The 27,750-nt window shown below is 40.7% G+C and overlaps 1 protein-coding gene across 1 annotated transcript in view; it reads left to right on the top strand.

The window, feature by feature from the left end:
* COL6A6 (collagen type VI alpha 6 chain) overlaps nt 1-27,750 on the top strand; it is a 162,100-nt gene that overhangs the window by 2,388 nt on the left and 131,962 nt on the right. The window contains exon 2 of the mRNA XM_060180900.1: nt 58-122. The gene's annotated coding sequence lies outside the window, so the exon portion shown is untranslated. The remainder of the gene's footprint in view (nt 1-57; nt 123-27,750) is intronic.

Genomic DNA, 27,750 nt, shown 5'->3' with positions numbered 1-27,750 from the left:
GGGGGTTTAAGCATTTAGAATGTGTGTGAAAATTCATTCATTTATTTATTTTCACAGGTACTGCCCAGAGTGATTAATTAAGAGCAAAGACAGAGGGCAAATTACAAGCATCATCAATAAAAGTGAGTGCATTATTTAATCATCTGCATACACCTCCCTGTTAGTCCCCCTACTGCAATGATGTTTAAAGCAACCAGGGAAACTTCCCCTTCAGCAAGTACACTCCGTCCCTGAAACTTTTCAAAAATCTGCAACTGATAGCTTTACTATCTACAAATAAATAAAAGTGGTCAGGGTGATTGAGACATGCTTCAAGCAGAGACCCCTCTCTCTTATAGCCCCAAAGTAAGTCTGAAAGTTAGATTAATCTAATTTACCTTCAGAAGTATTGTGAATATAATACATTTCCAGGGAAACCAGATTGATTAGAGTCTTTCTTGGCCTTTCCTGATCTTTATAACTGATGCTTTGTTGACTGAAGTAAGGGATGGGCTAGCTTTGCTGTGAAACAGCAAACAGGTCTTGTGAAACAGGTCTTGGTCCAAATTGTAGTCTATGGTTGGACATCACTGAAGCTTCCTGAATCTTACTTGTCACATGAATTATAATAATGACCTAACTTTGAGGAAAAATATGAATTGTAATACATGAATTGTAATAATGACCTAACTTTGAGGAAAAATAATTGGAAGGGTTTCGTATACTACAAACATAAATGCACAAGAAGTGAGGCAAATGGTGGTCATTGGAAAGCTTACTAAAGGCAAAGGGAACTGCTGCCCCAAATTCACGAGCAGGGAAGGCGGTAAAGTGCATTAGGTCCTGGGTTCCCTCTCTACACCGCATTAGAATAAGTATAGTGAGAAGAAAACTGCACATCAGAAATGGTGGGATAGAGCCCTGATGTCTCTCACACAATAATACAAAAATCGGTCACTGTGGAGCCTAATTATAACTCAGTGTTTTGACCCCAGTGAAATGCCTTGTTTCCATGGAGTGTAACACATGACTAATGGAAATCTCCCCTTTGCCCTGAAAATGCTCCAGTTGGTAGGGATCATTTTAGGAAAAACCTATCACTCAACCCAGCTGCTGTCCGATGAGAGAGGACTTGGACTTCTGGAAATTCTGATTTTCATTTGAGAATTTCTTATATTATGTTTAGCAGTTTGGGACAACTTTTCCCAGAGAAAACTAATTGTTTCTGCATATAGAACACTTTGAGTGTGGCTGGGTTCATTTGGATAATGGTTTTGTGATAACAAAATATGTTTATGCTTCCAGCAGAGTGGTAGACTATTTATATTTGCAGATTTTAAAATTCTACATCTTCAAAGCAACTCTAAGTTCACTGAGAGGGTGGAGAGTTTAAAAGATACTGAGAGTTTTTTTTATAAAACAATGAAAAATCAAAATTCAAATTTGTTTTTTATTGATTGATATATTTTTTCTTTATGGGGGATTAATGGTTTATAATCAGCAGTAAAATACAATAGTTTGTACATGCGTAACATTTCCACATAACAAGACAACCCCCAGGAGGTCCTCCTCTGCCGTCATGTTCCAGGACCTGAACCCTCTCCGCCCCCCCCCCCACCCCCAGAGTCTTTTACTTTGGCGCAATACACCAACTCAAGTCCAAGCCCTGCTTAGTGTTTTCCCTTCTGATCTTGTTTTTCAACTTCTGTCTATGGGTGAGATCACCCCATGTTCATCCTTCTCTTTCTGAAAAAGTGAAGCTTTTAAAATGAAGGACTTGGAGACAGCTCACCTGGCAGAATATGTCCTTGAGTTTGAGTCCTGGGAACACCTGAGAGCACCAGAGTACCGGGGGATGTCCCACAGAGAGTGGAGCAGTGCTGTGGTCTCTCCCCCTCTCTGTGCATCTCTATTTTTACATCTGAAATTTTTAAAAGAGTATTGAAAAAAGAAGAACTAGTCAAGGACTTGGTCTCACTTCCTCTCCTTGCTTCTCATTCACCTTCTAAGCTTATTTCTTCGTGGGGTAACACTAAAACCCTGATAGGGGACTTTTGAAAAGTTTCCCATGGATAAAAAAAAATGGATGCTATGTGGCTAATGTAAGCCTTGAGCCAAAAAACAAAAAAAACAAACAAACAAACTCAAAAGACTTCGTGTGTGTGTGTGTGTGTGTGTGTGTGTGTGTGTGTGTGTGTCTGTCTGACTCAGGTCCCTGACACCTTTCACAGTACCTTGAACTTAATAGCTACCCAGTAGATTTTTTGATGAATGGATTGACTTACATTTTCATAAGTCTAGTCAATGTTTGATTCTCATGTAAAGCTAGGGCAGTTGCACTTGAAAAAAAAAAACCCTCCAATATATTAATACAAAATCTTGAGCAGGATAAAGAGTGATGATATTGCCTCTGCTTGTCTTGGCTTCTGAACATCAACTCTGATAAAGCAAGACAGCTGTTGTGTCATTCCTGATTCTGCATCTTCTTCTTTACTTAATATCTTTTTATGTTTAGTGAGAAATACATCTAAAGAGAAGGGCAGAGAGATCAGAGCATGGCTCAGCTCTGCTTTATGGTGGTTCTGGGGACTGAACCTAGGACTGGGGAATAAACATTGAGTCTTTTGCATAAACATTGAGTGACAGCACCTGAATATGAGTCTTACTTCAATGAATAAACTTGATTGACAGTGATAACCCTAAAACTTAGCACTTTTTGTCATTTCAAATAACAACTCTAAGCATATTTATTGATTTAAGCTTGCGACAAATAATAAGGGTTCTCTCCAAAATGCTCAAAGAGGGGAGAGAAGGGAATAAACACAAAACATACAAACAAAATCTTATGAGTACAAATATCAACACCCCCCTCAAGTTACAAAGACAAAAATGCATATAATTTAGCTAGCCTCTCACCCTTACAGTTAAAGCCTGAGCACTGATGTCACTCTAACATGTTTGTATTGCACTGTGAGCACTGCACCACAGCTTCTAGAGGGGAGATCTTTGGCCAGAGTTTCAGCTGGCAGTAGCCTTCCAGTTGGCTTGGAAAACCATAATCTAATCACTTATTGAGTCCCTTTTTAACAAAACAACTTGATTAATATTTGGCAAGAAATCCTGACAGTCTTCATTGCATGAGTCCAAAGGCAATAGAACTTTGAAGATCATGAGCAAATCATGGTCACATTTGGCTATTATTTTTTGGTAAGGAAAAAGGGAAATTCCCACAGTGTGTCAAGGGGCCCAAGTGCCACCTTTTGGTTCACTTAGGTCACCTGATATCAGCAGCCTGTGTAGTTAACGCTTTAATCACCCCTTTGTTGAGACTGCTAGGATCTCTAAAGCTAAGGGGGCAGGCTGTGGTAGGTGTCCTTAATAAGGGAGCTTTTGCCTTCCAAGCTGGCCAGCAGGTGACAGCCCTGTCCTTCCAGTGTTCATTGTTTCAGTGTTTTCTAAAGGCTTCCTACCTCTTCTGTGCAGGTGGGGTGGGGGAGGCTTTCTCTGACCTTAGGAACCTGCCTGCCTATGTGGAGCATAGGAGTTACTTCTGAGATAACCCTCACCCAGTGACAGATTCTGAGATAACCCTCACCCAGTGACAGATTCTGAGATAACCATCACCCAGTGACAGTGAGGGTTGGTGAATAAATAGCCCAGCTTCCTCCCACTGGGAAGAAGCCAACTGTGGAATTATGGGGGCTACATTCTTCCAGAAGAAAGATAGATTCCCAGCTAAGAATTTTGTGTATCACTGTCCTTATGTTCTCCATTTTCACTCCCATACTTTTCTATCAGTGTTTCCATGAATCACTCCCTAAAGAAACCTAAAGAAACACAAATTCTTTTTTGTCTCCAAAGTCAAGACCTGAGGTACGCATGATTCCTCTGCCGTTTCATACATTCATTTACTTATTCATTCACTCACTCAGAGACAGGGAAGGAGAAAAATTGAAAGAGAGGGAAAGGGATTATCAGAGTGGCCTTGTGTCCCTGGCTCCTCCTACGTAGTGCCAGAGCTTGAACGTGGGACGTGGGCCGTGCACATGGCAAGGCAGAGACCCTGACAGGTGAGCTATCTCTCCGACCCTATGCAAGTTGGGTGGATTTGGAGCAAACCCCAATCTACCATGAGTTTGTTAGCTATTTCAGTAAATGTAATCAACTCAGAGTAAACTCAATATGCTTAACTGTAAGTATATAAATAGTTCCTTTTGGCCACAAATTAAGTGGGAAGTGGAATCTCTGCCTTCCTCACTGACTACAGAAACGGTGTCCCCCTGCTCTTTGAGTCTGGGTCGGTGGGCTTGTTGGTCACTACCTGATCCTCAAGTCTCATCAGCTCTCTGAAAACTGTACCCTGGGGACTTGGGTGACCTCGCTCAGGGTGACCTCAGGACAGTGAAGGTTCACTGTGACACTGTTCGAGAAAGAACACGTTCTGTTCAGCCTCACACTAGATCTGGAAACTGCTTTTCTGTTCCTACGCTCTTAGCAAGTGAGTTCACCACTTATGTACTGAATTTGGGTTCTCTGGAGAACCAAAGCCAGTAGGGTCTTTACTTCAGGATTTGCCTCACGTAAATATGGAGACCAAGGGGCAGGTAGTGGTGCACTAGATTGAGCTCACATGTCTTCGCATGCAAGGACTCTGGCTCAAGCTTCCATTCCGCACCTGAAGGGGGAAATCTTCGCAAGTAGTAAAGCAGTGCTGCAGGTGTCTCTTTCTCTGTCTCAATTTATCTCTGACACTGTCAACAATGAAAAAATAATTTTTAAAAAATATTTATTTATTCCTTTTCGTTGCCATTGTTGTTTTTTTACTGTTGTAGTTGTTATTGTTGTCGTTGTTGGATAGGACAGAGAGAAATGGAGAGAGGAAGGGAAGACAGAGAAGGAGAGAGAGAAAGATAGACACCTGCAGACCTGCTTCTTCGCTTGTGAAGCGACTCCCCTGCAGGTGGGGAGCCGGGGGCTCGAACTGGGATCCTTATGCCAATCCCTGCGCTTTGCACTTAACCTGCTGCACTTCTGCCCAACTGTTGTTTTCGACGGGTTATGTTGTTTTCGCTGGGCTGGCTTCACGGGCGGGTAACAGACGACCAGGGACTCATGGTTAAGCTGTAGGCAGTATCTCTTTATTCATGCAGGATGCAGCACAATCTAAGACGAGCTAAGCTAAACTCAAGGTAAAGTACTGTAAAACTCACAATGCTGTCTTTATATATATTTGCCAAGTAAGGTGGAAACAGGATGTGACATAGAGAGGGTGGAGAGAAAAGTGACTGGTGAAAATCAGAGTGTGACAAAGAGGGGGCAGATTAGGCGAGAATCCTATCACTGAACCACAAATGCCCTGGAGGGAGGGTGGAACTTGTTAACAGTGGTTATGTAAATAGAATGAAGTGGTTATGTAAATAGAATAGTGTTAAGCAGGGGGGATTTAAACCAAATGAAACAGAAGGGGTCTCATGCATACCAACACCCAACTTCCAAAAAAAAATAATCTAAAATTTTTATTTATTTGTTTATTTATTCCCTTTTGTTGTCTTTGTTTTATTGTTGTAGTTATTACTGCTGTTGTCATTTTGGATAGGATAGAGAGAAATGGAGAGAGGAAGGGAAGACAAAGAGGGGGAGAGAAAGATAGACACCTGCAGACCTGTTTCACCACCTGTGAAGTGACTCCCCTGCAGGTGGGGAGCTGGGGACTCGAACCGGGATCCTTACGCTGGTCCTTGCGCTTTGCGCCACCTGTGCTTAACCCTCTGCGCTACTGCCTGACTCCCCCCAAAATAATTTTGTAATCAATAAGTGAATCTCTTGTGGTCCAGGAGGTGGCGCAGTAGATAAAGTATTGGACTCACAAGCATGAGGTCCTGAGTTCAATTCCTGGCAGCACATGTACCAGAGTGATGTCTGGTTCTTTCTCTCTCCTCCTCCTTTCTCATTAATAAATAAAATTTAAAAAAAGAAATAAATGAATCTCTCTATAAAAATAAATAAATAAATAAATAAATAAATAAAATGGAGGCCAAGATGTCCTGTTTATAAGCCACAGAACCCAGGGAGCCAGTGGTGTTACTCAACAAACCGTGAAGGCCCTAGAACTAAAGTTACCACTAAACTAGGGCTTGAGAGTCTCTGCATAACCCTTCGCTGAATCTTTGCATCCTAACAACCTATTTGATAGTCTCCAGACTCCCTTCTCCCAGCCATCTCTTCTTCTAGTTCTCAAATATCATCCTCTCTTTTTTATGTTTATTTTTTATTTTTTTATTTTTTTAAATTTCTTTATTGGGGAATTAATGTTTTACATTAGACAGTAAATACAATAGTTTGTACATGCATTAACATTTCCCAGTTTTCCATATAACAATACAACCCCCACTAGGTCCTCTGTCATCCTTTTGGGACCTGTATTCTCCCCACCACCCCCACCCCAGAGTCTTTTACTTTGGTGCAATACGCCAATTCCAGTTCAGGTTCTACTTGTGTTTTCTCTTCTGATCTTGTTTTTCAGCTTCTGCCTGAGAGTGAGATCATCCCATATTCATTCTTCTGTTTCTGACTTATTTCACTTAACATGATTTTTTCAAGTTCCATCCAAGATCAGCTGAAAATGGTGAAGTTACCATTTTTAATAGCTGAGTAGTATTCCATTGTGTACATAGACCACAACTTGCTCAGCCACTCATCTGTTGTTGGACACCTGGGTTGCTTCCAGGTTTTGGCTATTACAAATTGTGCTGCTAAGAACATATGTGTACACAGATGTTTTTGGATGGGTGTGTTGGGTTCCTTAGGATATATCCCCAGGAGGGGAATTGCAGGATCATAGGGTAGGTCCATTTCTAGCCTTCTGAGAGTTCTCCAGACTGTTTTCCACAGAGGTTGGACCAATTGACATTCCCACCAGCAGTGCAGGAGGGTTCCTTTGACCCCACAACCTCTCCAGCATTTGTTGCTGCTACCTTTTCTGATGTATGACATTCTCACAGGAGTGAAGTGTTATTGTCTTTATTGTCATTATTGTCTTTATTTGCATTTCTCTGACAGTCAAAGACTTGGAGCATTTTTTAATGTGTTTCTTGGCCTTTTGGATCTCTTCTGTGGTGAATATTCTGTCCATGTCCTCTCCCCATTTTTGGATGAGGTTATTTGTTTTCTTGTTGTTGAATTTGGCAAGCTCTTTTTATATTTTGGTTATTAAACTCTTGTCTGATGTATGCCATGTAAAGATCTCCCATTCTGTGAGGGGTCTCTTGGTTTGGGTAGTGGTTTCTTTTGCTGTGAAGAAGCTTTTTAATTTGATGCAGTCCCATAGGTTTATGCTTGCCTTAGTCTTCTTTGTAATTGGATTCATTTCAATGAAGATGTCTGCCAATATTTTCCTCTAAGTATCTGATAGTTTCTGGTCTAACATCCAAGTCATTCATCCACTTGGAATTTACTTTTGTATTTGGTGAATTAAAGTGGTTCAGTTTCATAATTCTGCAAGTTTCAACCCATTTTTTCTAAGACCATTTGTTGAAGAGACTCTGCTTTCCCCATTTAATAGTCTGGGCACCTTTGTCAAAGATTAGATGTCCATAGGAGTGAGAGCTTACTTCTGGGCTCTCAATTCTATTCCATTGGTCAGTATGTCTATTCATGTTCCAGTACTAAGCAGTTTTGATCACAATGGCTCTATAATACAATTTGAGATCTGGGAGTGTGATGCCTCCAGTTCTGTTCTTTCTTCTCAAGCTTGTTTTGGCAATTCCAGGTCTTTTCTGGTTCCAGATAAACATTTGTAGCATTTGTTGGGATCATTAAATTTATAGATGGCTCTGGGTAGTATATTCATTTTGATGATGTTAATTCTTCCAACTCATGACCATGGAATATCTTTCCACTTCTTTGTGTCTTTTTTAATTTCCTTGAGTACTGACTCATAATTTTCAGCATACAAGTCTTTCACTTCTTTGGTTAGGTTTATTCCTAGATATTTAATTGTTTTTGTTGCTATAGCAAAAGGATTTGATTTCTAGATTTCATCTTCTTCTAACTTAGTGTTTGCATAGAGGAATGTCACTGACTTTTGAATGTTAATTTTGTAGCCTGACACCCTACTATATTTCCTGATGATTTCCAAAAGCTTCTTGCTGGATTCCTTTGTTTTTCCTATGTATACTACCATGTCATCTGCAAATAGGGAGAGTTTGAATTCTTCTCTTCCAATCTGTATGTCTTTAGTTCCTTTCTCCTGCCTGATTACTATGGCAAGAACTTTCAACACTATGTTGAATAATAATGGTGATAGTGGGCAGCCCTGTCTAGTACCTGATCTGAGGGGAAATGCTTCTAGTTTTTCACCATTAAGTATGATGTTGGCTGTAGGTTTGCTATATATAGACTCCACTATCTTCAGGAATTTCCATCTATTCCCATTTCTGTAGTGTTTTGATCATAAAGGGATGTTGTATTTTGTCAAAAGCTTTCTCTGCATCCTTCTGAGTGAGCTTCCAAAACTCATCTGTTTTTACTTTTCTCTGCATGAAATTTCTAATAGGCTTGGCTAAAAACCAAAATAGTCCTAGGACTGAAAATGCTTCTTGACATCTAACCTTTGCTTCTGCCTGCCTGCATTTATTTTGCTTTGTTACCACACTCAGCCCCCTTCCACCTCCTGTATTTTCATTTGGGGTTTCCTAGAACAGTATTCTTGAGACATTACACATTTTCATTTCTTCTAAGGCTCAGCTAACTTGTCCATTCCTTGGGAAAGCATGACTAGACCTTCTCTACTAAGTAAAATACTTTGTCCTGGATCTGAACAGGACCCTGGGCCACCCTAGGGTTCTCCCAATAAGTTATGCCTACTTTTTCTTTATTTTCTTTCCTGTCAGGTTTATTACCGGGATTTGGTGCCTACACAACACTGCTCTCAGTGGGCTTTTCTGTTACTCAATGAAGACAGAGGGAAATAGAGTGAAAGAGGAAGGGGGAGAGGGAGAGAAAGAGAGACCCCTGCAGCACTGCTCTACTGTTCATGAAACAACTCCCACCCACCCACAAGGAACCAGAGGCTTCAACCCAGGACCTCCCACATGGTACAATAGGCACTCTACCAGGTGCACCATCAACCGACTCCTGCTTACTTTGTCTTTCATATTCACTAGGTTCTTCTCAGTCCTAGTCACTTAGATGCTTACTAAAAATCAGTCATTTGAATAAATGAACTAAAGTCAACTTTCTTACTAGCTGGTACCATGAGAAAAAACACATAAACTCTCTTGAACTTCATTTTATTTTCTTTTTTAAATTTTTTTATCTTCTTTATTTATTGAATAGCTATAGCCAAAAAAAATGAAAACAGAGGAAGAGATAGAGAAGGAGAGAGAAAAAGAGACACCTGCAGACCTGCTTCACCATTCTCAAAGCTTTCCCCTTGCATGTGGGGGCCAGGGGCTTGAACCTAGGTCCTTGTGCACTACAACATGTGCATTCAACCAGGTGTGCCACCTGAACTTCATTTTTTCTCCTCTAAAGCCAAGCCTAAGGTGATTGCTTGGATCTGATGACACTTTTGGATTTGGGGTTCTTGACACATAGCTGGTGCTCAGTAGCTGATAGTTTCTTGGGATTCAGTGAGAGAAGGACTGTGCAGGATTTGACCCTGTGATGTTCAGTAGCTGATAGTTTCTTGGGATTCAGTGAGAGACAGACTGTGCTGGATTTGACCCTGTAGTGTTTCTGAGACAGCAAAGGCTGCATGGCAAAAGGTGTCAATGAAAGGGACACTTTGAAACAGGGACTTTGCATGGAAACTCTCTTGAAGGCAGGGGAGTGTCCTCTGGCTAAAAGTATCTATTCTGCTTTGCTGATGCCCTTGGAACCTTGTGTGGAGTGTGCTTGGGGACATGTTAAGTGATATGATAGCATGTAATGGTATCTAATTCACTCACACACTTCCTGCCAAACAATCTCTTTTCTCCTCCTGAGCTTTAACATCTGCATTTCCTGGATTAGTGCCACCAGCAGCCCAGAGGAGCTTTTTCCAAGAATTTTGCCTTAATAAATTATTCCCAAGTGCAGCTCCTTCCTGGTCACTCTCCTTTCTCCATGATGACCGTCATCCTGAAACAGCACCATTAAGCACCTGATTGTTGGGCCTCCAGAGACTGGTCATGGAAATGCTCACAAGCCCTGGTGCACCGTTGTGGGTGATCTCAGTGAGTGGAGATGAGCAGTAAACAAATTATCAGGCTTGTACTGGTCAGTGATTAAGGCAAAGAACGCCTTACATTTTCATAGTGGGGAGCAAGTCAACAACCAGGTGCGAGTTGGGATAACGGCTCCGCAAGGGGCTATCTGCGTGATTTAAACGCGTAAAGGTGTTATTAATAAGTCACTGCATTGGCATTCTTTCCTAATTCTTTCAATCCAGCTTCCACTGAGCTATGGACACCCCACAGTCTCAGACACACAGAGTTTGCAAACCTCCTTTGTGTCTAAAGTTCCCCAACAGTGCTGACACTTACAGTCATTGGTAATGAATAATCATTATTTGGAGAAAAATAGGCAATCTGTTGTTTTTGTCTATACCAGTGATCTACCTCTAAGATCCACAAATATATGTCCTGTGATGCAAAATCTTTTAGAAACTTGTTTTGTCCTAAAAACTTTAGTGCTCGCATTTTATCTCAGTGCACTATCAGTTCTTCGCATTTCTCCTGGAGAAAGAGGCAGTTAAGCATCTTCATCTGAATCAGCAGCTGTAAAAGGTGTTAATTGGGGGGGTCAGGTGGTGGGTTACCCAGTAGAGAGCATGCACCATCAGGCACAAGGATCCAGATCTGAGCTCAGAGCCACTACCTGGGATTGAGGGGCAGTCTTCTGAGCATTAAGTACTAACAGAGCCTGGTCATACAGACCTAGAAGGCAGAGCTCACTACACACCTAATCTGAGGATACAGTTTATTGAAATCACCATCATATATAGACTCTAGCATGGACTCCAGTTGTTAAATGTCCCATGACCATATACTACATCTTTTTTTTAATTTTTATTTATATAATGGAAATATTGACAAGACCATAGGATAAGAGGGGTACTACTCCACATAATTCCCACCACCAAAACTCCATATCCCATCCCCTCCTGTGATAGTTTTCCTATTCTTTAATCCTCTGGGAGTATGGACCCAGGGTCATTATGGGGTGCAGAAAGTGGAAGGTCTTGCTTCTGTAATTGCTTCCCCGCTGAACATGGGAATTGGCAGGTGGATCCATAATTCCAGCCTGCCTCTCTCTTTCCCTAGTGGGGCAGGCTCTGGGGAGGTGGGGCTCCAGAAGACATTGGTGGGGTCTTCTGCCCAGGGAGGTCCAGTTGGCATCATGGTAGCATCTGGAACCTGTTGGCTGAAAAAGAGTTAAGATATAAAGCAGAAAAAATTATTGACTAATCATGAGCCTAAAGGCTGGATTGTTGCAGATGAAGATTTGGGGTCTTCATTTGGGGAAAAAGATTTGGGGTCTCCATTTGGTAGATCTATTTTAGGTATATTCTAAAGGGCCCATAACTTTACTGGTCTTTGTCTGAGCCTGACATCTCATATGTAGGTGGACCCAAGTTATTGTATGAGGAGATGGTGTCATAGTTGCTACTACATCTTTTTCCCAGTAGGATTGTCACTGGGGCTCGGTGCCTTCAGCAAGTAGCTATATAAGCTGAAAATACTTCATTGTGCAGATGAGGGAAGTGAGCCTCTGAGACTTCAAGATAAAGGATTAACATTATAATTATGGGCCCCAGATCACATCAAACCGATGAGATTTACAGTAGTATTTATATCCCTTTCCAATATTAGGGAGCTACTCGCTTCCCTGATCCAGCTTTCTGGTCCTTTTTTCAGCCATGACATCATCTCCCCAGACAATAATTAGGATCCACCTGCATATCAGATTTCAGGCTCAGGCAAAAAAAAAACAAACAAACAAAAAAGAAAAACACTAGTATAGCTACAGGCCCTTTGAACTATAACTAAAATATGCCTACTAGCTATCTACAAAATGGAGGACCTCCCCCCCAACTCTTCATCTGCACTATTCCAGCCTTTAGGCCCATGACTGGTCAACAATTTGTTTGACTTTGTATGTGAACTCTCTTTTCAACCCCCAGGTTCCAGATGCTAGCAGGATGCCAACCAGACTTCCCTGGACAGACAACCCCACCAATATGCCTTGGAGCTCTGCTTTCCCAGAGCCCTTCCCCACTAGGGAAAGAGAGAGGCAGGCTGGGAGTATGGATCAAACTGTCAACACCCATGTTCAGCAGGGAAGCAATTACAGAAGCCAGACCTTCAACCTTCTGCATCCCACAATGATCTAGGGTCCATACTTTCAGAGGGTTAAAGAATAGGAAAGCAATCAGTGGAGGGGATGGTATACGGAGGTCTGGTGGTGGGAATTGTGCAAAGCTGTACCCCTCTTATCCTATGGTTTTGTCAATGTTTCCTTTTTATAAATAAAAAATTAAAAATAAAAAAGGATCAGCATTAGACCTGTGTCTAGAAACTATATCTCCACAAATGTTTATTCAGGTTGATTTCCCTCTTGTCTCAAAGTCCCTGCCAAACCCTAGATTCTTTTCTTTGGAGGAGGGAGGGGTTATCAATGTTTCAAATATTCCCAGTAGGTGACTATGTAGCTAGGCGGTCACAAATAGCAGCCAGCGTGGTTCTAATCACCTTGAGTCTGTGGCTTTTCTCTATTCCTTCTGAAAGGCTGTTTTCTTCCCCAGTAGAGTCATGGCTCTTGTCTCAAAACTGGCAAACAATGCTTAGGAAATCAGCTTAAGCCTTGTGTTTTGAGAGACACAACCTCTCTACAAGAGCAGCTGGTGTACTTAATCTCCCTACAAAAAACAAACAAACAAACAAAAAGAAAACTAGCCATTCAGAAATGGTCATCCCTGAGGGCATTTGGAGGAGAAAATCATTTGAAGCAGGCTATGATTAACAAGGGGGGTGGGGGGGATAGGAAACAATTGGGAGTTTCCCCGGTTCTCTTGGAAGGAAAGAGCTGTTGAAATATGAGTTTCTCAAGCAATGATCACATTCTTGGCCCTCTGCCTTTCTAATTAAATTCTCGATATATATGGATATTTCATTTAATGAACAGCTGGCAAAATTGGATCCTTGCTCTGCAGAGGCTTACAAGAGCACTTCCCTGATTCTGTGTGATTGAATGCTAATATTTAATCCTAGACTACATGAGGAGGAAATTGAATCTACCTGGGCTGTTCATCACACAGGACCTGCTAGGCAGAACCTTGCCTCATCTGTAGAGGGATCTGTTCTGTTCTTTCTCATTGGTCGCTTTCCTTTCTCTCTCCATTGCCCCAAAATATGCATTTCACCTTTGAGAGCTCCTCCTCTTGCCCTAAAGGTGCTTCCTCACCCCCAGCTTCTAGTCTAGTGAAATAATAGACATTAATTAGATAAACACAGATGAGTGGAGGGAATGGAGGGCCTCTTCTTGTCATGAAGACCTGGAGAACTTGTGTTGAGCAGGAGGAAAAGGAAAGGATAGAAATTGAAAGGTCTGTACATCATTTTCCTCATTTGTTTATTATCATAGTGGATCAAGAAATGTATTTCCTAGGGGGTCGGGCGGTAGCGCAGCGGGTTAAGCGCAGGTGGCGCCAAGCGCAAGGACCAGCCTAAGGATCCTTGTTTGAGCCCCTGGATCCCCACCTGCAGGGGAGTCACATCATGGGTGGTGAAGCAGGTCTGCAGGTGTCTATCTTTCTCTCCCCCTCTCTATCTTCCCCTCCTCTCTCCATTTCTCTCTGTCCTATCCAACATGACAACATCAATAACAATAACTACAACAATAATAATTACAACAATAAAACAACAAGGGCAACAAAAGGGAAAAATAAATAAATAAATATTTAAAAAATCTAAAAAAAAAAAGAAATGTATTTTCTGGGTTCGAAGTGCATGTCCTCCTTTAACGTTCATCAACTCAGGATGGCTATTATTACTTTCTGAGCATTTCCTGCTCTCCTGGTTTGAGCATTCCCACCCATCCTAGATGCTGCTGTGAAGGGATTTATCAGAAGTAGCTAACATTTAACTCAGCAGAGTTTGAGCAAAGCCGATTACCCTCTATAAGATAGGTGAATCTTATCCAGTATGCTGAGGACTTTGAGATAACAGTGGTCTTCTCCTAACGGCCCCAAATTTCCAGGGAAGACTACTTCCAGACTCAAGATTGAGACATCAACTCTTGCCAGAAGTTACCTCTGTTCTGCACACTTCAGATTTATTAGTCATAATCACAATCGAACCAAATCCTTAAAAGAAATTTCCCTGGGGTCAGCAAAATATATCACTAGGATAGTACTTCAATAAATGCCTACTTTGCCACTCATGAGCTAGGTTCAGGCTGGCTCCCACCACACTGGAACTTTAGATGTTATATATGCTATCCTCTTTATCCTCTCTGTTTCTTTGTCTCCCTTTCAGATCAGTTAAGCCTTGGAGATGACAAAAGAAAATTTGCCAATTTCTTTCATCATATCTATCTATCTATCTATCTATCTTATTATTATTATTGTTGTTATTATTATTATTATTATTATTTAGATGTGTGTATGTATGTGAACTTTGAATAACTCAGGGGTTAGGGATGCTGACCCCTGAAACAGGAAAAAAAAATTTATAACTTGAATGATGCAAGTTCAACTATTAATACCCTCTTGTTGCCTTTCCAAGAGCATAAACAGCCAATTAGCATGCATTGTTTATATATCAAGTCTACTTCATAGAACGAGTGTGAAGTAGAAGTATTTTATGATTTAGAAGCATATAGGATTACTCCTCATCCCCAAAAGCACCTTTTTTGTGAATAGACAAGCTATTATAGGGATTTTGAATTACATGTGAACTTGGGAAATGTCAGAAGAACAAATGAATACATGAATTTGGATATCGTACTTTGCATTTTTAAAAACCTGTTGTTGCCTTATGATAGCTTTTAAAGTAATGTAGGCAGGGTCCTCTGTGTGTCCTTCTGAGATGAATATATAAATTACCCAGTGGAGCAATTGCCAAGATAATGCAATTGGCCTAGTTGTTGACTTCAAGTTCCTGGAAATTATGACTGACCCACCCCCGCAATCTACATTTTTATTCATCAAGGAGCACCCATGACTGAGATCAAGCGTTTGTCCTTCAGAACTGATTGGAGCCATTCTCTTCCAGAAACATTCTCTCTGTGCCCCATCCCCTCCCAAGGCCTTGCATGCCTCTCTCCTGACCAGCCCCACTTCCTGAACTCATCTATCTGTATCCTTTGCCTTGTTTGTCAGACTTGAACTTCTGAGACCAAGCCTGGGCTTCCTGATTTTATATTTTCAGGGGCTGGTGCACTGTTTGGTCAAATCAAGTGTCTCCACTTAGGAGGAGGACCATGGCTTCCCAGAGTTCCAGTAAAGTGTGTCCATCTGCCTTCAAGATGTCTTCATGCTGTGTGAGCATCCCCAGTCAGTATTTCAAAATACAACAATAAACTACCAAGCTTGGATCTTTCTGTCTGTACCAATTATCTAATTTTGCAAAATAAACCAGTCCGAAAGACAGTTACCTAAAAACATCTCATCTCTCATGTTTCTATGGCCTGGCTGGACTCTCCTGGGCAGTTCTTGTTCAAGGTCTTGGTTAGATGATGTTCACGCATCTGGCGCTTAAGCTGGCATGACTAGATCATTTAAGGACTGGGCAGGCATCTTATTTTTACTGAGAAAAGCTTGCTTTACAAGGATGTTGTTGTCACTGGGGTACAATTCCACATTTCCCTCGAATATTTATCAGCACTCTTCAACCACCACCAAAGTGTTATCTCCTTCTACCAGAGAGCACTGCTCCCAGGGGACCCATTTTTATACTGGTGAGAGTCTTGTTCTCAATAACTTTTCTCTAAAACTAGCTTGAGCTTGTTGAGGTAAGTCCCTGTGACATCGATTTGCACGTCTTTTATCAATAGTGATGTGGAACATCTTTCCATGTGTCTATCAACCAGCCATATATTTTTTGGGAAAATATCTACTTAGTCAATTTTCCAATTTTTTTATGGCTTATTTGTTCACAGAGTGAATAGTAAGAGTTAGAACATATGGGCACTTTGAGAGCTCTCTCTCTTTACAGTGAGGGTCTTGTAAATTACTCTCTGCTTTGCTCAATGTGATGTCAGAGTATTTTTCAAAACCAATAAAGAAAATATTCAAGCCAACTGCAGAATACTAGTGTCTCAGTCTCTTTTGCTACCTATTGCTTTTCTAACCCTGAAATGTAGAAGGTCAATAAGAGTAGATATTTGCTGAATGTCATTAAATTCATTTGACTTTTATTATCAGAATGTTAAAGAGGACCGGTTAGACCTCTTTCCCAAGTCTTATCATCCTAAACTGTATATGTTTTTGGTATAGCTGCAATGAATCAATATTTTATCAGTAATCCAACATATCTTATTACTTCTTTGGTCCTTTGAGTATTGCTGGACAGATTTCAGACTAGCTGAAGTCACTGTTGGCTTCTGTAAATTGTATCAGTATGGCTGCTCTTTTGCAACTCTGGCCAAATAGGGGGCGGGGAAGCAGGCAAGAAATGAGTTTTGATTTGGATTTAATGAGATCTCCTGTAAACAGCAGAAATTCACAGTAGCTGAAACCCACTTATTGAGAAAGAAGGCAACTTAGAGGAACAGTTTCGGGCAAATGATAATGATTACAAACAGATTATCTGATACATTTCTCACACACTCACTAAAACTCCTTCATCCACAGAGAACTAGATAGCACGCAGATCTATGCTTTCAGTGAAAGGCTCAACCTGACGCTGTTGGCTGGCTACGGAAGAAGGGCAAACGCTAGAAGAAGAAGAAGTGAAAGCAATACGATAGCAGGAATAGCGATCGATTAGACAAGAAAACTGGGGCTAAATGGGACTTAGATAAGTCTCAGATGCTCCTTTTTCTATAGAGGAATGATCATTTCGACCAATTTCACAGGGATGCCATCAGGATTCAGAGAGATGATGGCTGAGTGACATTGGAAAAGTATAAAATATAACAAATCATTATACACCTATACAAACTTAAAGGCTTAGAAATTTGTATGAGGAACACTTAAGAAGAGGGGAGTAGGGGAGTCGGGTGGTAGCGCAGCGGGTTAAACGCACATGGCGCTGCGTGCAGGGACCTGAATAAGGCGCCCGGTTTGAGCCCCCGGCTCCCCACCTGCAGGGGAGTCGCTTCACAGGCAGTGAAGCAGGTCTGCAGGTGTCTGTCTTTCTCTCCTCCTCTCTGTCTTCCCCTCCTCTCTCCATTTCTCTCTGTCCTATCTAACAATGACTACATCAATAACAACAATAATAACCACAACAATAAAAAAACAAGAACAACAAAAGGAAAAATAAATAAATAAAATATTAAAAAATTAAAAAACAGAAGAGATGAGTAAATATAGTTTATTTCCTAGGTTATTCCCTAGTCTGTATCTTGGTAGATTCCTGTATTCACAAGCTGTCTCATTGTCAAGGTGAGAGCAGCAAGGACAAAACGAACAGCCAACATCAGCCAATATATTGATGCTCTGCAAAGCAGTTTCTTTACCACCTCCTGTACACACACACTGTTTTGTACTCTCTTCTTGTCCAGTCATGCCTTAAAGTGGATGTGGTCATCTAACTCCATTTTACAGACAAATGTTTAGCCTGGTTAAATACTTTCCCTGGTATTAATAGTTAATGGGTCACACAAGTAGGGCTTTAACCTGATAATCTAGGTATTCTTTTTTTTATTATTTTATTTTATTTTATTTAAGAAAGGAAAAATTAACAAAACCATAGGGTAGGAGGGGTACAACTCCACACAATTCCCACCACCCAATCTCCATATCCCACCCCCTCCCCTGATAGCTTTCCCATTCTCTATCCCTCTGGGAGCATGGACCCAGGGTGGCTGTGGGATGCAGAAGGTAGAAGGTCTGGCTTCTGTAATTGCTTCCCCGCTGAACATGGGTGTTGACTGGTCGGTCCATACTCCCAGTCTGCCTCTCTCTTTCCCTAGTAGGGTGGGTCTCTGGGGAAGCGGAGCTCCAGGACACATTGGTGGGGTCTTCAGTCCAGGGAAGCCTGGCTGGCATCCTGATGGCATCAGGAACCTGGTGACTGAAAAGAGAGTTAACATACAAAGCCAAACAAATTGTTGAGCAATCATGGACCCAAAGCTTGGCATAGTGGAGAGGAAGTGTTACGGGGTACTCACTGCAAACTCTAGTGTGCTTCTGCTTTCAGTTATATATTTTGCAGTAGTTTATGGATACGTGTGAACATATGCTCTCTCTCACAGAAACTGGTGTATATCTAGGTTTTGGGACTTTGTTAGAAAGTGAACCACCTAAGATGGAATTAGAGTATACTATGAAAGGAAAGGTCTCACCCGAGTAATGAAGCTGAAGGGTTGTCATTCCACACGTGAAGTCTCTGGACACAGTCTGAGGTGAAGCATGTTGAGGTGGCAATCGTTGTGTTAATTAGGTTGCGATCAGCAGATGCAATATTATTTTATGTGGATTGGGAGAGGCATACGGGAAAGTGGGCCCTATCCAAAGGTTCCAGGACTGGGGGAAGTAGAGGCTCTATAGTGGGGATGTGAGGTTCCTGCTGTCTTAGGGTTCCAAAAGACAATCGATAGTTAATGTTATCATCACATTATTTGGTAATTGGGTTAACTTTGAAAAGTCCTTTTGTTAGGGTTTGCTGTACAGTACCCAGTATCTTGTATATAGCTGTGCTATTGGTTGCTGGTATTCTTTTTTTTAATAGTTCTTCCAAGTTGTCTTGCCTTTTGATTTTAGAGTGTTTTGAGCTTCTTGCTGTTAAGTATAAAGTTAGCTGTAGTATTTCCATAAATGTTATTTATAAAGTTTGAAGAATTCCTTTCTGTTAAGGAATGGAGGTTAGCATGTGTCAATTTTTTCCCCCTTCTTTATTTGTTAGTATGATCCTGTGGTTTTACCTTAACCAGCTGATGTGATTATTTTGTTAACTGATACTCTCAAATGTCAAACTAGCCTTACATAGTTGGATAAATCTCATTAAATCATAGTGAACAATTATTTTTAGACAGTGAAGAATGATTTCTTCCCTAATGTTTTCAGAGGCATTTTTGTCTCTGTTCATGAGAGACATAACTTTCATGTGTATTCATTAGTTTTAATATTAGCTCAAAGTACGTTAGGAATTACTGTGTTTGCTTCTATCTTGTTAAAGAGATTGTAGAAAGTTGACATTCTTTTAAAAAATATTTGATAGAATTCACAGTGAATCCATCCAGACTTTGAATTTTCTGTTTTAGAAGGTTATCAAATACTGATTAAATTTCTTTAATATACATATAGGACTATTCTTATCCATTTTATTGACGCTTTTTTAATGTCATGACCTATCTTCTGGTTTTCTCTGTAAAAACGCATCAATTTTTCCAAAATCCTTTATTGGCATATTGTGTCTTTCAAGGAATAGGTCCATTTGTCATCTAGGTTATAAAATTTGAAATCTAGGTTATGAAATTGGTCCATTTGTCATCTAGGGTAAAAACAATATTCATGCTAATTCTTCGGTTAGCTTTGAGCATCCACGGAGCTGTTTTTTTGCTGTTGTCTTAATTCTAATATATGTAACTTGAATCCATTCTTTTTTAGCATGACTGAAGGGTCATCAATTTTATTGGTCTCTTCAAGGAATCAATCTTTTGTTTATTTTTATTTCCTGTTTGCCCTGCTTTTCAACTTCATAGATTTCTGCTCTATTTTTTTAAAGTTTTATTAGTGATTTAGTTATTGATTTACAAAATTATAATAAGGGTATGATTCCACACCATTCCAACCACTATAGATCTGTGTCCCCACTCCTCCAGCACAAAGTGCAATAGTTCTCTCAAGTTCGCAGATAGAGTTTGTCTGTCTATCTATCTACCATCTATATATATTTCCCATTTTTATTTTCACTTTTACAATCCTACCTTCACTTCTGTTCTAAGTCAGACTTATGCCTATTAATTATTTCCAAATGTCCTTCCTTTTTCCTCTTCTCTCTCACATACGAGAAACAGTGACTGACTTTCTCTGGTGCTTTCTAGATTCACTTCCCTTATAGGGATTGTATAAAAACAAGATTCCTGGTGACAAATGCTTCAGGTCCCCCTGGAATTGGAGTTGATATCAGGACAAAATACTAAATGAACAGGGACCAAAAAGTAGTAATAGCCTGACCTGTTTCTTTCTTTTTTTTTTTTTAACTGAGGTGTAATTGGCATAATGTGGAGATAGACATTTAGCAATGACATACATTTGTGTTACCTTTTTGCATTTGGAAACTTGAATGATCAGCTTCCTGGACTTCAAAGGTCAATTTTTTTCTCTTTAGAAAGGAAAAAAAAATCTTTGAATAAAACCTCTGTTCTCAATCTCTTCATTTGCTGGTAATGGAGTTGATATTTTTATAGTGTTTCTTCATTTCTCCTAAATCTTATTTCTCTCTTCTCTTCTATCTGACCCATAACTAGAATTTTATTTTCACTGTGACTTACTTCTTCTACTGTGAGATCAAGGCTACTTACTTTGTTTTCACCTTTTTCGTATTTTTTCCAGAGAGTGAGAGACACTGCGGCAGAGAGAGCAATAGACACACATCACAGCACCATTCCACACTCATGACACTTCCCCTTTGGATGGTGCTCTCGTGAGGTGGTCAGCGGTGTGAACCCAATCAGATATAAACTTCCTTGCTGATCTGTCTCCCCTTGTAGGCAAACCCATTACCAATCTGAGAACAAATCTGTGATCCCAGATCTCTCCTCAGGTCCAGCCACATGTGTCTACAGATACAAGTGGCCTTATCCAAAGACAGTTGTAAGATCTGGAGTCTGGAAATTACAGATGCTACTATGATTCCATCCTGACCTCTTCTGGCAGATGACTTCCCCAATGTGTCCCAGCACCTCACCTCTCCAGAGTCCTAGCCTTCTAAGGGGAAGATAGAAACAGGCTGTAGGTATGGATAGACCTGCCAATGTCCATGTCCAGAAGCAATGCTCCATACTTCAAGAGGGAGGGAATGATAGGGGAAGATGACCCCAATTCTACCAGCATCCAGAATGCTTGTCACCAGGAATCTTGTTTATATACCATCACTGAGAGAGAAGTGAATCTGGAAAATCCTAGAGGGAGTCAGGCATTGCTTCTCTTAACTGAGAGGCAAGAGGAAAAAGGACACTCAGAATTATACCCCTACTATAATTGTTGAAATCATTATTAAATCACTAATAAAGTAAATTAATTAGAAAGGAAAAGATCTGGTGTCTGACTGTGGCGCCCAGTGTTGGTAGGCAACTAATTGATCTTCCCTGCCTTCTGTGGAGGAGTCCACAGGAGTTCTAGAAACTTGGGTATGTCTCTGTTGTTGTTTTCAGTGTCTCTCAGTCTCTTTTTGAGCTCTTTCACCTCTTTCTTAGTTTTCTCTCACTCATCCTCTGTCTGAATAATTCTGTTTTCTGCTTCTGTTAGTCTGCTTTCCCTTCCCTCAGCTTCTTTCCTCAGTTCAGCTATTTCAGCTTTCAGTTCTCTAATTGCCTCAAGATAATCAGTATTTTCCTTGGGGGTCTCATCTGTTGTTTCCCTAATACTGCCATTCCTTTCCTCCAATGTTGTTTTCATTTCTGTGATTAATAAGTTTATTATTGCTTGCATACTTTTCTTTCTATGGTTACTTCTGGCTGATTTGTAGTTTCTTCTAGGCTCTTGTCTTCACTCATTGGAGTAGCAGTTTTATTTGTTTTTGATCTACCCATTTTTTATGTGTTTCTTTTTTTATGCTCTGTTGTTCCTCAGTTGTTGTGTCTTGAGTACAAGCAACACTGTACTAAATACCTTTATGACAATTGCACTCACCAACCTCAGGAATTACAGTAGCAACTGAAGCAAGTATTGAAGCAGTTTAATCACTACCAGTTAGCCAAACAATGTCTCCAGTCTATGAAAAAATAGTAACCAAATCCCAGTGAAGAAGAAAGAGAAAATAAAGAAGGGATAGCAAGAATAGACAGTTATGCAAATATACTATCCACTGTATATTCTAGGGGTAACAAGAGGGGGAAGGGAAGTAGAGCAGAGATACACACATAGAGAGTCCACTCTGAGTCAGATTTCTTCCCCAAAATAATTCTTCCCCAAACAATGACAAGATAAAAAAAGAAGAAAAAAAGAAGAAACAAGTGAGATGAAAGAGAAAAGATAAGCAAAAGAGCTGTAATTAAAGAGCAGTGAAAGGAAAGTTTTTTTGATTCCTTTATTTTTAATTTAATTTAATTTAATTTTTTTAATTAGCTAGGTGGAGGATGAAGGGGAGAGTCTGTAGAGGAGATAGGAGTAACGAGACAAGTTCCTCCCACAATAGATAAGATGCCCACTACCCTAGCAATGAAAGATACCCTAAGAGTTAATTCTGATCAACCTAAAGGGGGGGGGGGAAGATATATGCCTTTATATAATATTTATAATAAAATAGAGCAGGGTAAAAAAAAAATCCTGTCCCAGATTACCTCAAACCTTGTGATCAGAGGCAGCTGATTGTTAAGAAAGAGATAAAAAAAATTTTTAAAAAACCTCAGGACTAGACAAGGATAGCTGACATAGGCAGTTATGCAAATCTAATCTCCACTGTATATTCTAGTGGTAGCTAAAGGAGGAAGGGAAGTTGAGCAGAGATACTCACAGGGAGAGTCCACTCTGAATCAGAATTCTTCCCCAAATTAATTCCCAAACATGTATCGGTGCAGTGAAAGCACACTGTTTGGTGGTGTGGTAGATGGGGCCTGTGGCTTTGGAAGCTGTAGGATTAAGGAAGAAAGTATGACAAGAATGAGAAAAAGAAAAAAAAAAAGAAAGAGAGAGAGAAAAAAGAAAAAGATAAGAAAAAGAACAGTAATAAAAGAGCGTTGAAAGGAAAGAGTTTTTTATTTATATACTTTTAATTATTTAGTTAGCTATGCGGGGTGGGGTGGGGGGGTTGGCTACTTAGAAAGTAAAAAGGCCAGAGGTTTCAGAAGGGAATAGACTTAGAATGAATGATACTCCCTGGTGGGACAGGAATCTTGGTAAAGAAAGAAGCTCAGCAGGGGAGCCTGCTAGGAGCTGGTCCCCAGGGACTGGTTATGGGGGGAGGAGAGGCAAGAGGTGCACTTTGGGATTAATAATGTAAAAGAAAAAATTTTTTTTCCCTTTTTTTCTACTCTATTTTTTAACCCAAATTAAGTTATAGTCACCTCCTTGGTATCACTGCTAGGACCCCTTATTGACTGGCCTACTAAAGGCAGAAAATCCTACCGTTTCCAGAAGATGTGGTCAGAGCTCAAGCCACTAGCAGCTTCTCAGTCCACCATCTTCCGGGAACCACCGATAGTGTTGTATTTTTAGTTTCATTTAGTTCTATATACTTAAAATTTCTTTTTTAGTAGATTTTATTTTTAGTAATATGCTGGTTAATATCTATTCATTGGGACATTGAATTTATCTTCTGTTATCACTTTCAAGTTTAATTTTATTGTGATCTGGTAACAAACATAATATAATTTCTCTTTTCAGTTTTAAGTGTGGTTTTATGTACATGAATGTGATCTACCTTGGTAAATGCTTGATTGAGAACGTATATTCTGCCCTTTTCAATGAAGTAGTCTACTATAGATGTCCTTTAAAAAATAAATAAATAAATAAATAAATAAATAAATAACAATCTCATCTCCCTGTGAGAGGTTTTTACGAAATACTCTCAGCCCTAATTTGGTCCTTTTCTACCATCATGCTCTAGGGCCCCAGTCCCCTCTCCACTCCCTCCCATCCAGTATTTTGTTAGTATAATTGAGTGTGTCCTACTGTGCCCTCACTGGCTGTCTGCCTGTTGAGTCTGTTCTGTTCTGATAAAGTGATATTGGACTCCAACTACAGGAGACTCATCTATTTCCTGGCAGTCCTATCAGCTACTCCCTTATGCATTTTTATCCACTGGTCTTAGGTAAATACACCAAAGCTTGTTAGATTTTCTTAGGAACTGATCCATTGATTATTATGCTGATGATTCTATTCTTGAAAATATCTTGTGTATAACTACTTCTGCTTTTGTTTTTATTAATTAGTGCTAGCATAGTATATTTTTCTGTGTCAGTTTCTTTCACCTCTACATGTTTTTCTATTTTATGTGGGTTTCCTTATGGTCTTTGTTTTTGTTTGCACTGTAATCTGTCCTATCTTCACTAAAGGCTCTATAGGTAAAGTACAGAGCAAAGTAAAGGACAGGTAGGCCATGGATGGAATGAGATGGACATTCTAGCCAATAAAAAACAATGATGATTGTCATAAACACGAATAATGTTCGTGTTTTGATGGCTTTATTCATAGTTGACACACAGATCAAGAAAATCTCATCATTTATTGTCATTAATATTTGGGGGCACCAGCAGGCCAGGCAGCTTCATGGCAGTGAACAGAGACTCGGGGAACATGGCTGAGCTGAGAAGCTGCAGTTTAATCTTTATTCATGAGCGGGTAAATCACCACACCATGTGCTTCCCCATCATTCTCCCTCAGCGGCTGCTGATGGAACTCTGGACATCCTTAGCATAGGGGGCAGGGAGAAAGTGGGGCGCGAAACTAGCAAGGGCCAAACCAATTCTCTCAGAGGTCGGGGGGAAGGGGAGCAAACCAATATGAAACATACCAACAATTCCCCCTTCTGTTTTTAACTAAATGACCAAAGTATCAGGGGTGTAGGGTGAACAGAAACCTATATTGTACATTTTCAAAAAAGAAACTGGCACAAACATGGAGAAACATGTAAGTGAGTAACAAGAACCAGTGTGCTGCCAAGGGAAGGCCTGAGGGGGCCATTTTTTGCCTCTGTGGGCAAAACTTTATCAGCTTAAAAAAAACATTTCCTGCCTCTGGGGGGCATACTTGCCTTGACGGGCATTTTCTAGCATGGGGGGAGGGTGAGGCCTAGAGTCCCAAGGCATGGCTGCAGTCAGTCTTTGAGAAACCCAGCAGCATAAGGGGAAGTTGCTAGTTTTGTGCAAAGTGTCCCAGAGGTATACCAGTGAGTCCGATAGAAGTGCAAAGAGTCCAAAGCAGATGTCCACTGAAGAATTGCCAGGGGGTGAATTGTTGTACGTTGTCTCGATGGGGAATGTCAGCCATCGGAATTCTGCTTTTCTGTAGAGAACTTGACAGCTGCAATTTACTTACTATGAAACAAAACTTGTAGCAGGTTAGAAGTTTACCACAATTGATAACTCTATTACAATTGGAAGTCCCTTCCAGCACAATTCTAAGGCTGTTTAAAGTTCAAACAATAGAATGTGGAAAGGCAAACATAAGGACCATAGAAAGAAAAAAGCCTCAGGCATGAGAATCATTAGCATAACCATAACAACCTAACATTTCTAATTGAGAAGGAATTTGAGACTTTTACATATCAACAATGTCTTTTTAACCTTTTGTTATGCCCATTCAAGATGGAGACACACCCTAGGTGTGCGCAGGTTTTATTTTTTAGACCAAATTAGTTAAAATATATTGATGGTTAACTAATTTTTACCTCAGACTTTAAATGTAAGTTAATTTTATCTTTATGAGAATTACGTTGAAAACCTTTTTCATTTAACTTTGCCTAGTAAGAATTTAGCCTTAAAGTTACATTTTTAACCATAAAGTTACTGTTTACCAAACTTTAAACACACACATAAACATGGTCATTAATACACAAGGAGAGAAACCTTTGTTATGAAGACATGTCATTTTAAACATGAATTTAGATCTATACTGTCTTAGCCGTTCGGGGAGTGCATTGTCCAGCGGTGGTCTCTTGGGCAGCTTCACCTCTAGTAATTGCAGGTTGCAATCTCTGGATGAATCTCTGTGTGTTCTTGCTTGTCTGCCTTCAGACCCAAGCTGTAGATCTCGGCCAGGGGGCCCAGTTTCAGCAGGGAGCCCACGGTCTCTAGGTGGTCCGGGATCTGTCCAGACTTCATAGCATGAGGGCGGGCGGGCCAGCCATGCAGAAGGTGCGGGATGAGGTGCCCTAGGGTGGCGGCCAGGATAGGACGCCATGTCTGCTGAACTGCTCCCAGCGGCTGAGCAGTGTGGAGGGAGCCCGTGCCCAATGTCCTGCGCCATGCAGCGGAAAGCTGGCTCCTGCGGGGTGGCGTTGGGCGGAAACCACAGAGTGGTCCAGAGATAAATGTTTCACAAACAGCGAAACAGTCTCGTGAAGAAAGGGCAGAGGCCTTTGGAGATCTCTTCACAAGCAGAAGAGAAGGCCATAGTACATAGTTAGCCAAATTGTCTTCACTTATCTGAGACATGTGCAAGTCAGGTCCACATGGGCTCCTTTGTTGTTAAGGTTTGGGGGCTCCAGGTGGCCAGGCTAGCTTCATGGCGGCAGACAGAGATGACCAGAGACACACGGCTGGGCTGAGAAGCTGCAGTTTAATCTTTATTCATGAACAGTCAAATCACCACACCATGTGCTTCCCCATCATTCTCCCTCCACGGCTGCTGCTGGGACTCTGGCCCTCCTTAGCATAGGGGGCGGGGAGAAAGAGGGGTGCGAAACTAGCAGGGGCCAAACCAAATCTCTCAGAGGTACGGGGAAGGGGACCAAACCAACACAAAGAATACCAACAATTTATTTATCCATATAATTGTGTCCTTTTGTCTCTATCCTCCTCCCTCCCCTTGTGTCGATTATGAGGTTGGTGTTTTCAAAAGTTTCCTTTTGATTTGCTGATGCCTGCCTACATTTTAAATATTTTAGCTTTTTTTTTTAAACTGCATCCTTATTTTTGCACACTTTAATTTCAGAACAAAATAACAATACACAACATCCAAACCCATTGTCAAATGTGGGAGGGGGTGGGGTTTGACACTTTCTCCACTTCTGTCTTAGAAAAGAGAGGAGCAAAAGAAAAACTACTAAACATCAGCAGAATTTAAGCTTATTTTTAATGAGCTTCTTCTGTGCCTTTTCTAATATCTGTGTCAGACATAATTTCTAGTGAATTTGCTTTGTTGATATTTTGATCCCCTATGTTCATACAGTTGGGTTCAGAAGAATTCTAGCAATTTAGATAGGAGCAGTTCTAGACATTTCACCATTAAAATGATATATGTAGAGGAGGGGGAGTGACAGTATAATGGTTATGCAAAGAGACTCTCATGCCTGGGCCTCCAATGTTCCAAGTTCAATCCCCCATACCACCATAAGCTAGAGCTGAGCAGTGCTCTGAGAGGAAAAAAAAAAAATATATATATATATATATGTATATATATATTTAAGGATATGCTTAAAATACATCCTTTGTTCAATTAAGTAATTTTGCTTCCACTTCTAGTTTGCTAGGTTTTTAAGAAATTATAAATTGAGGGAGTCGGGCTGTAGCGCAGCGGGTTAAGTGCACATGGCGCAAAGCACAAGGACTGGTGTAAGGATCCCGGTTTGAGCCCCTGGCTCCCCACCTGCAGGGGAGTCGCTTCACAGGTGGTGAAGGAGGTCTGCAGGTGTCTCTCTTTCTCTCCCCCTCTCTGTCTTCCCCTCCTCTCTCCATTTCTCTCTGTCCTATCCAACAACGATGACATCAATAACAACATTAACTACAACAACAATGGAA

The sequence above is a fragment of the Erinaceus europaeus genome, chromosome 21 (genome assembly GCF_950295315.1).
Source record: "Erinaceus europaeus chromosome 21, mEriEur2.1, whole genome shotgun sequence".
Lineage (NCBI taxonomy): Eukaryota > Metazoa > Chordata > Mammalia > Eulipotyphla > Erinaceidae > Erinaceus > Erinaceus europaeus.
Note: the sequence above shows the minus strand (reverse complement) of the source record. Positions and strands in the feature narration are given on the sequence as shown.